This window comes from Myotis lucifugus, unplaced genomic scaffold, assembly GCF_000147115.1.
Source record: "Myotis lucifugus unplaced genomic scaffold, Myoluc2.0 scaffold_110, whole genome shotgun sequence".
NCBI classification, from domain to species: domain Eukaryota; kingdom Metazoa; phylum Chordata; class Mammalia; order Chiroptera; family Vespertilionidae; genus Myotis; species Myotis lucifugus.
Window position 1 is genome coordinate 2,201 of NW_005871158.1, and position 12,278 is coordinate 14,478.

The following is a 12,278-nucleotide window of genomic DNA, read 5'->3' on the forward strand; positions in this document are numbered from 1 at the left end:
CCAGGCCAGGCAGACGATGGGTGTGCAGACAGGGCACTGCTGCAGCAGATGGAAAGGCATCTACACTGCCATCCCGGTGTGGCCCCCGGAGACCAGCGCCCATGTGCAGGAGCTGTACCAGGAGTGGCTGGGGTCGGGGGGGGGTGGGGTGACTCCCCCCGGGCCCAGGCGGCCCTGCACACCACATAGCAGGGCCCAGGGCAGCCTGCCAGGACATCAAGTGGTAAAGGTCCAGCAGACGCCTGGCCTGCAGGCCGCCTGAGGAGGGGTGTCAGACACATGGAGGAAAGGCTTAACATCTCTGTCATCACTTTGGTTTTCAGAATTCTCTGCTCCCCACCGGTCAGCTCCCTCCCTCTGAGGGGCACTGTCATCATCACATGGGTGCAACTGGAAAATTATATCTCAAGAGGAATGCCCCAATGTATGTATCCTTTTATCACAGTGGTTATCAACCTTCCTAATGCCGTAACCCTTTACTACAGTTCCTCATGTTGTGGTGACCCCCAACCATAAAATTATTTTCGTTGCTACTTCATAACTGTAATTTTGCTACTGTTATGAATCGTAATTTAAATATCTAATATGCAGGATGTATTTTCATTGTTACAAATTGGACATAATTAAAGCATAGTGATTAATCACAAAAACAATATGTAATTATATATTCAATATATGTTTTCCGATGGTCTTAGGTGACCCCTGTGAAAGGGTCGTTCGACCTCCAAAGGGGTCGCGACCCACAGGTTGAGAACAGCTGTTTTATTGGATGATGAAAAAATCCCAAAGAACAAGAATGGAGACAGACTACTGTCCTTTAGGCTTAAAAAAAAAACCTCCAGAAGTGTCCTGCAAAGAGCTGAGACTTGGTTCTGTCCACGCGCCTCAGAGAGATTGGATGAGGAAATGGCCCGGTTTGGCCCTGACTTTACCCACTTATGTAACTCTTGAAGGTGTCTTTGCTACAATGTGAATAAACTGCCACCTTTTGGAATAGGGGCTCATACAAAAAAAATCTGCATTCCCAACTTTCCTTGAAACAGATCTATGTTCTGCAGCTGTGGCCAACGTCCTGAGATCAGGTCCTTTCGACCAGATCCTGTCGCTTGGAATCAGGGGGCATTGTAGTGAAGCCCCACTCCCCCCAACCCTGTGCGCATTTACATTTAGAGATTGAGCTGAACTCACTTTGGGGGAGGCCTGGCAAGGGTGACAGATGTCACAGATGGAAGGATGGAGAATGGAGAGGCAGACACCCTGCTTGGTCCCTGCCTGGATGGGGTCAGGCAGATGAAGGCCAGCCAGCCAGCCCCACAATTGGGTAAGATAGCATCCTCTGTGTCCAATTCTTACCCCATGGGCCCGGCCACTCCTCTCAGCTCCAGGCAGCCCTCTGCGTTCCATGACAGTGCACTCTGCCCTCACATGCTGCTCACCCTAACTGAGAAGGAAGAGAGCAGTTGGCCCACAGACAACTACACAGAAAGATAGGGCTCACAGATGGTGAGCACAGTGGCAGTGGCAGGAGCCTCTCCTGCTTCCATGCTAAGGAGCAGCAAGCTGTGTGGTAAGGAGCAGTGAACAGGCGAGCAGTAAAGAACGAGGGATCCCAGACAGTGAGAGGGATGTCCACCTGTTGGCTTAGGCCCATTACCTGGGAGGAATGGGCCTAAGCCAGCAGGCGAACATCCCCTGAGGGGTCTGGACTGTGAGAGGGTGTAGGCTGGGGTGGGAGGACTGGGCCTTTAGTTCTGTTTATAAATGGTCTTGTTTTTTTGAGTCCACATATGAGATCATATGGTATTCAACATTCTCTGTTCTGATTTACTTCACTTAGCATATGCTCTCTAGGTCCATCCATGTTCTTGCAAATGGCATGGTTTCCTTTTTTGTTATGACTGAGTAATATTCCATTATATATGCCATATTTTCTTTAGCCATTCAGTTGTCGATGAATACTTACAGTGATTTTATATCTTGGTTATTATGGGTAATGCTGCAGTGAATATAGGAGTACATACATCTTTCTGAGTTAGTGTTCTTTTTTTCCAGATAAATACCCAGAAGTTGAATTGCTGAATCATATGGTAACTTTATTTGTATTTTTTAGCAATCTCCATAATGTTTTTCATGGTGGTGACATCAATTTCAATCTCATCATCAGGGCACAAGAGTTCCCTTTCATACCAAGATTATAAAAATTTCTTCTATGTTTTCTTTCTCAAAAGCTTTCTTTTAAATATTCACTTTAATATTCAAGACTATGATTCATCTCAAATTTAGTTTTCCATATGGTATGAGATGAGGGTCAACATTGATTTTTCCCCTCAAAATATTGTTCCTACACAAAAGCAGCAAGGCAGAGAGAACACGAGAGTCTACTTTAAGTTTTGCAGGATTATAGTTATGGTTCTCAGAGGAATGAAAATAATTATTTTTTCAAGTTTGAGTTAAAATGTCCCTTTCTATGACTGTACAATTTACTTTCTGAATTGTGAGAAGAAAAAGACTAAGGAAAGAGAGAGGACTGAGAGGTGGGTGGCCTGTGGATGGACAGTAATTACCCAGAAAAATTTTGTAGACAGGGAGGGTGATGCAGCCACACATAAATCCATTTCGCACAGAGGCAAGTACTTCTTCTACCAGAATCCCAGAGTCCCATCTGTGCCACAGACCATTAACCACCACCCAACCAAGAACTGTACTCTGTCTGCACCTTGCAGTCAATTGTCCCAGGTCTCCCTGATTTGCAGCCAGCCCATGAGCCATAGACTACTTGGCAGGAATGATGATCAATGTGTCCCATGGCTTTGTTCACTTCCATCAGCTTTGCCTTAAATTCACATCACTCCAACCCTATCCCAAAACCAAAGCAAACCCTTGAGCACTAGCATGGGGCTTAGGATGTCTAGAAGGGTGAAGTATGTGAGGGAGAGCAAGTCTATCCTAAACAGAATCCACCTGATACCTCCTCGTTGTAAAATGTATCTCATTATATAATTTAATGTGTCTCTAGACTCAGTAACCATGCTTTCAAATAAAGATTCCATGTAAGGACCATACTAATCATTATTACTATATTCAGCAGAAATGGAATCACTCTGTAGGGAAAAAATTGTCTTTGCAGTTTATTTCATCTTTGCAAAATTTTGGTTCAACAAAATTGCAAACATCATGATTTTAATTTTAGTTTATTGGTTACTGTGTGACATTCAGAAGTTGCTCAGTCAAGGTGTTCCCTATGGAGGGGAAGGAGCTGGTTAAGAAGTTATGTTCCTGGGATTTTTAGAGTATGATACATTTTTCATCTTTTATTTTCTGGTGCAAAATCTTTATCTCATTTTGAGTTATCTTGATCTTTTTCTGGTCTTTCTCTTTGAAATTTCTTACATATCTCTGAGAGAAAAAGAAATGAAGACTGAAATCACACAATGTAAAACATTTCCCACATTTGCCAAATTACTTCCTTTTTCAATACCTATGTTAATCCTTCATGAGTTTTTGAAACTTATTTGTGAATAAATTTTAAAATCTTACTTCCTCTTCACTCACATGCACCACAGGCTTCCTGGAAATTATAGCATTTTTTCCTTCAACTCTGATCTAGGCAGTGTGGCCTCTCAAACATCTATCTACAAATGTGAGAAGATGAATGAATTCCATCGGGAAGGTTACTACATGATTCAGAGTCATGGCAGATGTTTGATCAGTGAACTTAGTACAACTTTCCGGAACTTGGAGACAAGGTAACAGTAATAGGTTGAGGAGATGGGGGCCTGTGCCAGTCCACACTGTATTTCTGGGTGGACATCTGGACTCAACAATGACTCATAGTGGAGCCTGGAGAACAGGACAATACAGGAAGCCTGGGTATGTAATTACATGATTAATTGTGTATATGGTCATGAAATGTCTACTAGTGTTTGGATCAGAAAAATCCTTAATCTGACATAATGCTCTAACTTCTAAGCACGTTTTTGATTCAGTGCAGTGGACGGTAAAATGACAATGACAGAGTTGAATGCCTGAAATTTAATATTTAGAATCCTCTCTTGCTCTGCCATGGTTTGGGCCTTCTCTATCTCTACCTTCTCAATCAACTGTTTCACCCATACCTGATAACTCTTTTCTTTCTCTTCCATCATCTGCTGATTTCTATTTTGCATTTCATTGAACATTTTTCTTATAGCTTCCGAGGAAGCAGAATAAGCAGAGAAACATGAGGATTAAATTGTGATATTTATTCCTTGTTTTGCCTTTTAACCCATCTTTTTTTTCTATTCCTATTTCATAGAGGAAACTTCTTGTGCTGATTTTTACACTATGTAAGCAAAAGAGACTGTAAATAACTGTTAGAGCCGGTAGCAAGAGCAACACACAGCTCTGATAGTCTGACTGGCTCTGAGTCGAGCAGAGCTTGGCAAGGGTCTTGGGAGATGGAAAAGGAGATAGAGAACACCTATTACCTGAGCAGTCACACGCTTCCTCCTAGACTCACTGCCTCACATCATAGCAGTATCTGAGCTCTCTGGCTCAGCAGCTTCTCCTGTCTCTCCTGCTCATCTTCTTTCTCTAGCAGAGTTCTTAACACACTCCATCCTCGCTGCTCTCTCTCCATACTCCAGCAGACTTCTTCTCACTCCTGCCTCAGCCTACTCCAGCTAACTAGCTAGCTGATCAGTAACCTACTTTTACACTATTTAGACCAGGGCTCCTCAAACTTTTTAAACAGGGGGCCAGTTCACTGTCCCTCAGACCGTTAGAGGGCTGGACTATAGTTTAAACAAAAACTCTGAACAAATTCCTATGCACACTGCACATATCTTATTTTGAAGTAAAAAAAAAAATGGGAACAAATACAATATTTGTATTTGCATGTGGCCCATGAGCCGTAGTTTGAGGACCCCTGATTTAGACAAAGAAGGCTTTTTGCCAACAGTGACATCAATCATATTTGCTACAGATTGTGTAGCAAATCTGTACCTTGTGTCCTTGCACCCACTCATGGTATGTTGGCCTGATTAGGATTCCCAGGCTCAGAGTCCTTGAACATTCCACTTAGGCACATGCCCAGAGTGGCCTTAGGTCAATGGGGTGTATTGATAACAAGGCCTTTGTGCTCCTACCAGCCTTGATTATCCAATGACCTGGCATGTTTCCCACAATAACAGTTAAAAAATCCCCTAGAACTATGAACTACACTTGTTATTCTTTGATTTCAAGTGCACGGATATGGCTAACATTAACAACTCTAAGTATTCTCATCACCTGAAGTGTTTTTATTGTTTTATTTTCTTGGAAAACCTTTATTGTGGTAGGGTAATAATACAATATTCTGTCACATTAAGATTTTATGTACCTATGATACAAGTATACACCTGTTATATCACCACCACAATTAAGTTTGGAGCATGCCCATCATTCAGAAACAGCTACATCTTCACATGCCCTTAGGAAACTCCTCCCTCCTGAACATAAACCCTCATCCCCATCACAGACCACTGCCCAGCTTCCTTTCACTATAGAATAGCTTGCATTTTCTGTCATTTTTACATGAAAGGATCATACAGTATGTAGACAATTTTGTTTTCTTTCACTCACAATTTTTTTTCCAGATTCATAAGATTCTTATATGGATTGATAGTTTATTCCTTTTTATTGTTCAGTAGTATTCTCTGGTAAGGATATGTTAAAATTCATTCATCATTCATGTGTGGATGGATATTGTTTTCAGTTAATGGCTATTAGCAATAAAGATATCCTATGTACACAAACTTCCATTTTTCTTGGAGATACATGTAGAAGCAAAATGATTATTCTGCATGGAAGGTATTTGTTTAACTTTTTACAAAACTGACAAATTTTTTCCCAGCCAGCAATGGATAAGGGTTCTAGTTGCTCCACATCCCCACCAACACTTGAGATGTTTAGTCCTTTTCATTTTAGCCTTTCTAGTAGGTTCATAGTGATATCGTATTGTGGCTTGAATTTCCACTTTTCTAATAAGTAATGATGTTGTTAATAATTAATGATGTTGTTTAATGTGCTTATTGCCATACAAATATATTTTTTTATAGAAGTGTGTGTTTAAATTATATTCTTTCTTTTTAATTGGGATGTTTGCTTTTCCAATTAGTAAGATATTTTTTGAGTTTAAGAGTGCTTAAAATATTCTGGATACAAGTCCTAAATCCAATGTGTTATATGCAAATAGTTACTTCCAATCTGTGACTTGTCTTTTGATTCTACTATGAAAAGTGTGCTTTTTCAAAGACCAGAGTTCTTAATTTTGAAGTACAATTTATTATTTTGATATCTAGAATGCTTTTAGCTGTTCTCACCTTCAATCCGTTTTTTCATATCTTTCTTTCTGCGTTTCTCCTCTATCTCTTCTTCCTAGAGATGCAGAAGAAGTTATAATCTACACTAATAAAAAAGAAACATGCAAATTGACCATACATCCACTACACCCACCAGCCAATCAGCAATAAGTTGCATGTGCAGGCACAGAACGAAAACTGAAGACTCTGGCCCGAGTAAAGACTAAAGACTAAAGACTGAAGATGACTGGAAACTGAAGAGGCTCAGCTTCTCTCCTGCAGCTGGAGCAGAGAAGCCTCGAAGCTTGGCTTCTCCGCTTCATCTGGAGTGAAGGCCTGGGTCCAGGGTGCCAGAGGAAAACCGGTGCCGGCATCCCAGGGAAGGAAGGCCTATTCGTGCAACAGGCCTCTTGTTAAGAAATAAAGACTATGGGTTTAAGCAAAAGCCAGCAATACATGCATTAATTCAATTTAATTTTATGACCATATAACAACCATTATAGAATTAAAATAGCTCTTAGTCTAATATTTCCAATACTCTAGATCTGGTAGCAGGAGTATCCTTGGTTTATACCTTCCTAAAGTACCTTGGCAGGATCTCACTGGTGATGGGAGGACTTGGAACAGGCTCAGGTCTTACACCTAGGCCAGGAATGTGTTTCAGTCCTAAGGATGTTCCTGGGAATGATAGAGGTTTAGTTCTAACTATTTCTTGATTCCACTGAAGTAGGATGACAACAGCCATTCCACATAATGGGAACTGCTGACTCTCTAGACAATATGGGCTATCAAACTCCAGGTAGGGACAAAAACTGCATTTACTCTGGATGTGTAGAATGAAGCAGATAGATGTGGAAACCAATGTAGCACATTTTAGAGCTTTCATTATCCCATATTTCATATCGCATATAATCTGATACTTTTAGACCAGATGGCTCTATGTCAGGTCTCTTTGATGCTTGTACCAAACATCCTAAGAACTGAAGTTCTACAATAATAGATACAGAGGCAGAGCTGCCTCAAACAGATTGTCAAACTGCAGCAGGAAGGCCGGGAGGTTTGGGGGGCAGGAGGGAGGGGGGTAAGAGATCAACCGAAGGACTTGTATGCATGCATATAAGCATAAGCAATGGACATAGACACTGGGGGGTAGGGGAGGCCAGGGGATTGTCAATGGCGGGGGGAAAAAGGACACATATGTAATACCCTTTGTAATACTTTAAGCAATAAAAAAAAAAAAAAAAAGCTGAAGTGGACAGACAAAAAAAAAAGAAGAAGAACTGAAGTTCTATTCACTTGGGGACACAATAGGTCCCTATAATCACCACAAACAATAGTTAATGATTCTGGGTCATGCTTTTTGAACCCCCCCCCCTAATTCTAATATCACAGAAAGTGCTGAGTTTTAAAGATATAGGGCTTTGGAATGACATTTCACTGAATCATATGCCTTTGGATTTTGTTCAGGGTTTATGACTTTAGTTTTTGGTTTTCCCTTCATGAGGAACTAGTTAACTGTCTTTCAGGCTTTGCCCACACCCCACCAACATGTACCTGTTTCTCCTTTGGATGTTCTTTCAGCTCCTTCATTCGTTTTCTTGTCTGTCTCATCATCTGGCGCCTCTGGGCCATTTTCTTTCTCCAAACTTGATTCTGGATACTTCATTTGTTGCTGTTTGTCATTCAGTCTCTGTCTTAGAAGCTTTCTTTCCAATGCCTCTGTCTTGGATTTTTCAGCTGTTCCACAGTGGTTTTACAGAGTGAAGAAAATAATAGTTATACCTAGCTGTACCTTTCAATGGTAAGAGACTAAAATGCTTTTATAATGCAGAGAGGAATCTCTAAATGTTTTTTACTAACAATACCAGCAAAACATGTTTCAGAATATGATGTAAAGGCACTGGCTACCTGCAGCAGCAATTAAAACTATTTTTTGATTTAGCCAAATTGTTCTAATCATTTTGTGGAAACACCATGTTTAAAGAAGGATTTATTCTCACACATTGAGGAGCACTGCAGGACCCTCTCCTGCCCTCCATGATCACAGCTCTGTACTGTACCTTTTAGATCCTTCTCCAAAGCAGTGAGGGCCTTGTCAGCCTTTAGGATGCATTCCTTTGTTGCAGCCTGTGACTGCTTGAAGTTCTGGAGGACCTCCACTGCCTGAGGAAACAAGGAGCAAAGACTCTTCTAGCTGAGGAAGTCATTGTTTAATAAAACAACAAATTTGACTCTATAAATGCTTCATCCTTCTTAGCATCCAACAGTGGTTCCTTTTCTTCCAGGGCCACAATTAAAAATCCAATATCTTTAGTGGGGGGGAAAAAAACCTTATTTGGAAACTCTAGCTTCCTCTTAATGATGGCACTTATGGCAGTTCTACAAACACTCCACCTCAATTGTACATAATCTCTGCACATTCTTTCTCTTCTGACTGGATGCTCATCTACCCTTTTTTTTACTCAGATACTTCAACTTATGGACACTTCAACTTATAGCTTCTACCTCCTATTCCAAGAAGCTGTGCTAAACTTCCTCTTGAGATTTGACTAGATTGCAGGTACACAGACCTGCCCACTAGCTATACCACTTGCTGGCTGTATGCTCTTAGGTAACTTATGAGGTTCTCAGTGCATCTCATTTCTCAACTGTATTATGGGGATGGCATTGGTACTTAAAGTCATATTATTCGAAACATTAAAGTGATAATTTAAACGATCAACCTAAAAATATACTTGGTTTAGGAAGTGTATGCTCAATAGAGATCAACCATCACCATCATCCCATCATTATTATCAGCACTATTAGTTTATACTTACACGATAATCATTATCGTACCAATGCAATTGATTATTTATATTTTCTTTTTAGGTAAGATCATAAGCTCATTGAGAACATTGTTTTTTTAAGTATGTAATCCTTATACAGAGTGATAAACTATTGCATTGTTTCATAAATGAAAGACATATTCTCTTTCACCTATACTCCTAATAATAAATCCTATATTTAGGGGGAAAATTCTGGCTTATTTAAGAGTATTTAACTAATTGTAGATGTAAAAGGTGAAAATGTACAGATATCGCTATGCTTTGCTATGGCTCCACAAGTGGTAATATTGTCTTAGATTTTCAAAAGAATCCACAAAAACTTTCTGACCCTATCGGCCAGTCTTCCCCCTCATTTTATTCCTCACCTTCACTCCTTTCCTGGGCACCAATTCATAGGACTGTTTAAACTTGTTCATTTCTTCTGAGTAGAGAATGTATCCTCCAGGTACAAAGAAAGTTCCTTTAGAAATGCCTTCCATCAGCTTCTCTGAAAGCTGTCTAAGCTGAGCCTGGCAATATTTGAGAGATTCCTCTTCATTCTTCAGCAAGAAATTTTCCTTCTTTTTCTCTATGATGCCCTGCCACAGAAATGTGGAGAAATACAAGGGAAAGAGGCTGTTAGAAGGGAAGAGCCAAGTGTGATCCTCTTGGAAGAAGCAGTTTGATAGCATTGAGTTAGACTGATAATGGAACCATAGACCATTCTCAAGAAGCTCATTTTAGTCACAGTTTATACCAATTAGTTGTGTGACCTGTGGAAAGTTCCTCAATTCTCTTGGGTTCAGACTCAAAATTTGTGAAATGATGGTGTTGGTAGACATGACGTCCAGGGTTCCTTTATTTTTTCAATTGAGAAATTACATTATGTTGGCTTCAGGTGTATAATGTAATGGTTCAATATTTGTATACATTGCAAAACAGTCACAACAATGTCTAATTATTATCGTCACCTTACATAGTCATAAACATTGCTTTTTCTTTGATGGGAACCTTTATATTCAACTCTGTTAGCAAATATCAAATATGCAACCCAGTATTATCAAGGTTCCTTTATCAGTCATAAGATTAACAGTGGTCCATCCATCAGCAATGAGCAATGGAAAGTTCAATATGACTGGAAGTAGACTTTCCTCTGCAAACTTGGATTGCTATGGATAAAATATATACACAGTAGACCAATTGTCCACTAATGAGGCAAGTGTTCACTGAACAGAGTTTTGAAGTCCTCATGAATTATTTTAATAAGGGCTTTATTGTACAGAAAAATAGGGAAAGAAATGTTTTGCTCTACTTGAAAAATTATAATTTTATTGATTTTCTTCTGTATTGAAGTGAAAGTTTTGTAACTCATAGGATGGTCAATGACAGACTCAAAGACAAGGTGAAGATGTTTTTATTAGGCAGAATTATGTTGTCCTCAAAAGTTTTCTCTCCTGGCATCCACACTTGACAGTCTCTAGGCCTGTGAATATGCTAAATATTGATCATCTCATTAGATTTTTTTATATGGCACTGGCTAACTTATGAAATGGAGAATACTCAAGTGGCCATATCTAAACACATGAGCCTTTAAAAGCAGTTTCCTCTAGTTGGTAGCAGAGAGGTAGTCAAAGACATTAGAAATAAGACACCATTGCTTCCTTGAAGATGGTGAGGAGTCCCCATAAGCCTCCTAATGATATTATATTAGTTTCAGGTATACAATATCTGAATCTTGTTTTCAGCTCTTTGTAAACAGAGCAGAGCACCCATACATCTTGTTCTAGAAACTCACCTGAATAATTTTGACATAATAACTTGAGTATTTCTGTAAACTGTTAATAAGCACATGTTAGTTTGCTTTGTCATAATGGAAATAAAGAACAAATCATTCAAAAAAAAGGGGGAGTAATACTCTATAGAGCCCAATCACTCACATGAATCCAAACTTTTTAAAATGAGAAACATATGGACTATGGGTAAAAAAGTGGATGTCTTAGGCATCAATCTAGAAGAACAAGGATTAGGAAGGATACATGTTAAGACCTGTTACCTCAAGCTTCTTTTGGAACACCTGGTTGTCATCCTTGAAGGAGTGCTCCATGAAGATTGCAATGGCTTCCTTTTCACAGGCTGTGTGTAGGTCCAGCAGTTCCTGCAGAGTGTCTGTGGGGAAGCTCACTCTCTGGGCCATCTGCTCACTGTAGTGGTCGGCTGCCTTCTGCATGGCTGCTGAATTCTCACTCTGAGCCAGAGTTATCACTGCATTTTCCAAACAAGGCACTGCTCCACTGTTGATGGCATCCACATAGGCCTTTGCCAAGGTCCCCAGCCCTGAATGACATATGATATTTAAGGAATGGCAGGAAGTTCTCACTCACTGTTTTACAAGCTTTTAGAGATCAGTATTTTAAAAATAACAACTATTTATTGAAATGAATATTTCTGTTTTCTTTTTTTCCTCTCCTTCCCATCTTCCTTCTTGTCCTCATTCTTGTCTCCTCCTCCTTTATATACTACTAGTGGCCTGGTGCATAAAATTCATGTATGGAGGGGGGATCCCTCAGCCCAGCCTGCACCCACTCCAATCAGGGACCCCTCAGGGGATGTCCGACTGCTGGTTTAGGCCGGATCCCACAGGGACTGCTGGCTCCTAACCACTCACATGCCTGCCTGTCTGATTGCCCCTATCCCCTCTGCCTTCCCCTAATCTCCCCTAACATCTCTGCCTGCCTGCCTGATTGCCCCTAACCTCTCTGCCTACCTGCCTGATTGCCCCTAACTGCTTCTGCCTGTCTGATTGCCCCTAACTGCCCTCCCTTGTTGTCCTGATCTCACCCCTAACTGCCCTCCCTTGCCATCCTAATCTTGCCCCCAACTGCCCTCCCCTGCCTGCCTGGTTGCCCCTAACTGCCCTTCCCTGCTGTCCTGATCTCGCTCCTAATGGCCTTCTCTTGCCAGACTGATCTCACCCCTAAGTGCCCTCCTCTGCCAGCCTGATCTCACCCCCAACTGCCTTCCTCTGCTGGCCAATTTGGTTCTGATTGATCAGTTTCTATGCCAGTCAGCATATCTGGGCCTATCAATGGGGCCTGATCAGAAAGGAGGGGCTGATCAGCAGCCCTGGGGGAGGCCTGGTGAGAAACGATGG

At 40.9% G+C, this 12,278-nt stretch overlaps 1 pseudogene; it reads right to left on the minus strand.

The window, feature by feature from the left end:
• Positions 1-3,175: 3,175 nt before the first annotated feature.
• The window catches only part of LOC102417197, a 22,688-nt pseudogene continuing 13,585 nt past the window's right edge, over positions 3,176-12,278 (minus strand).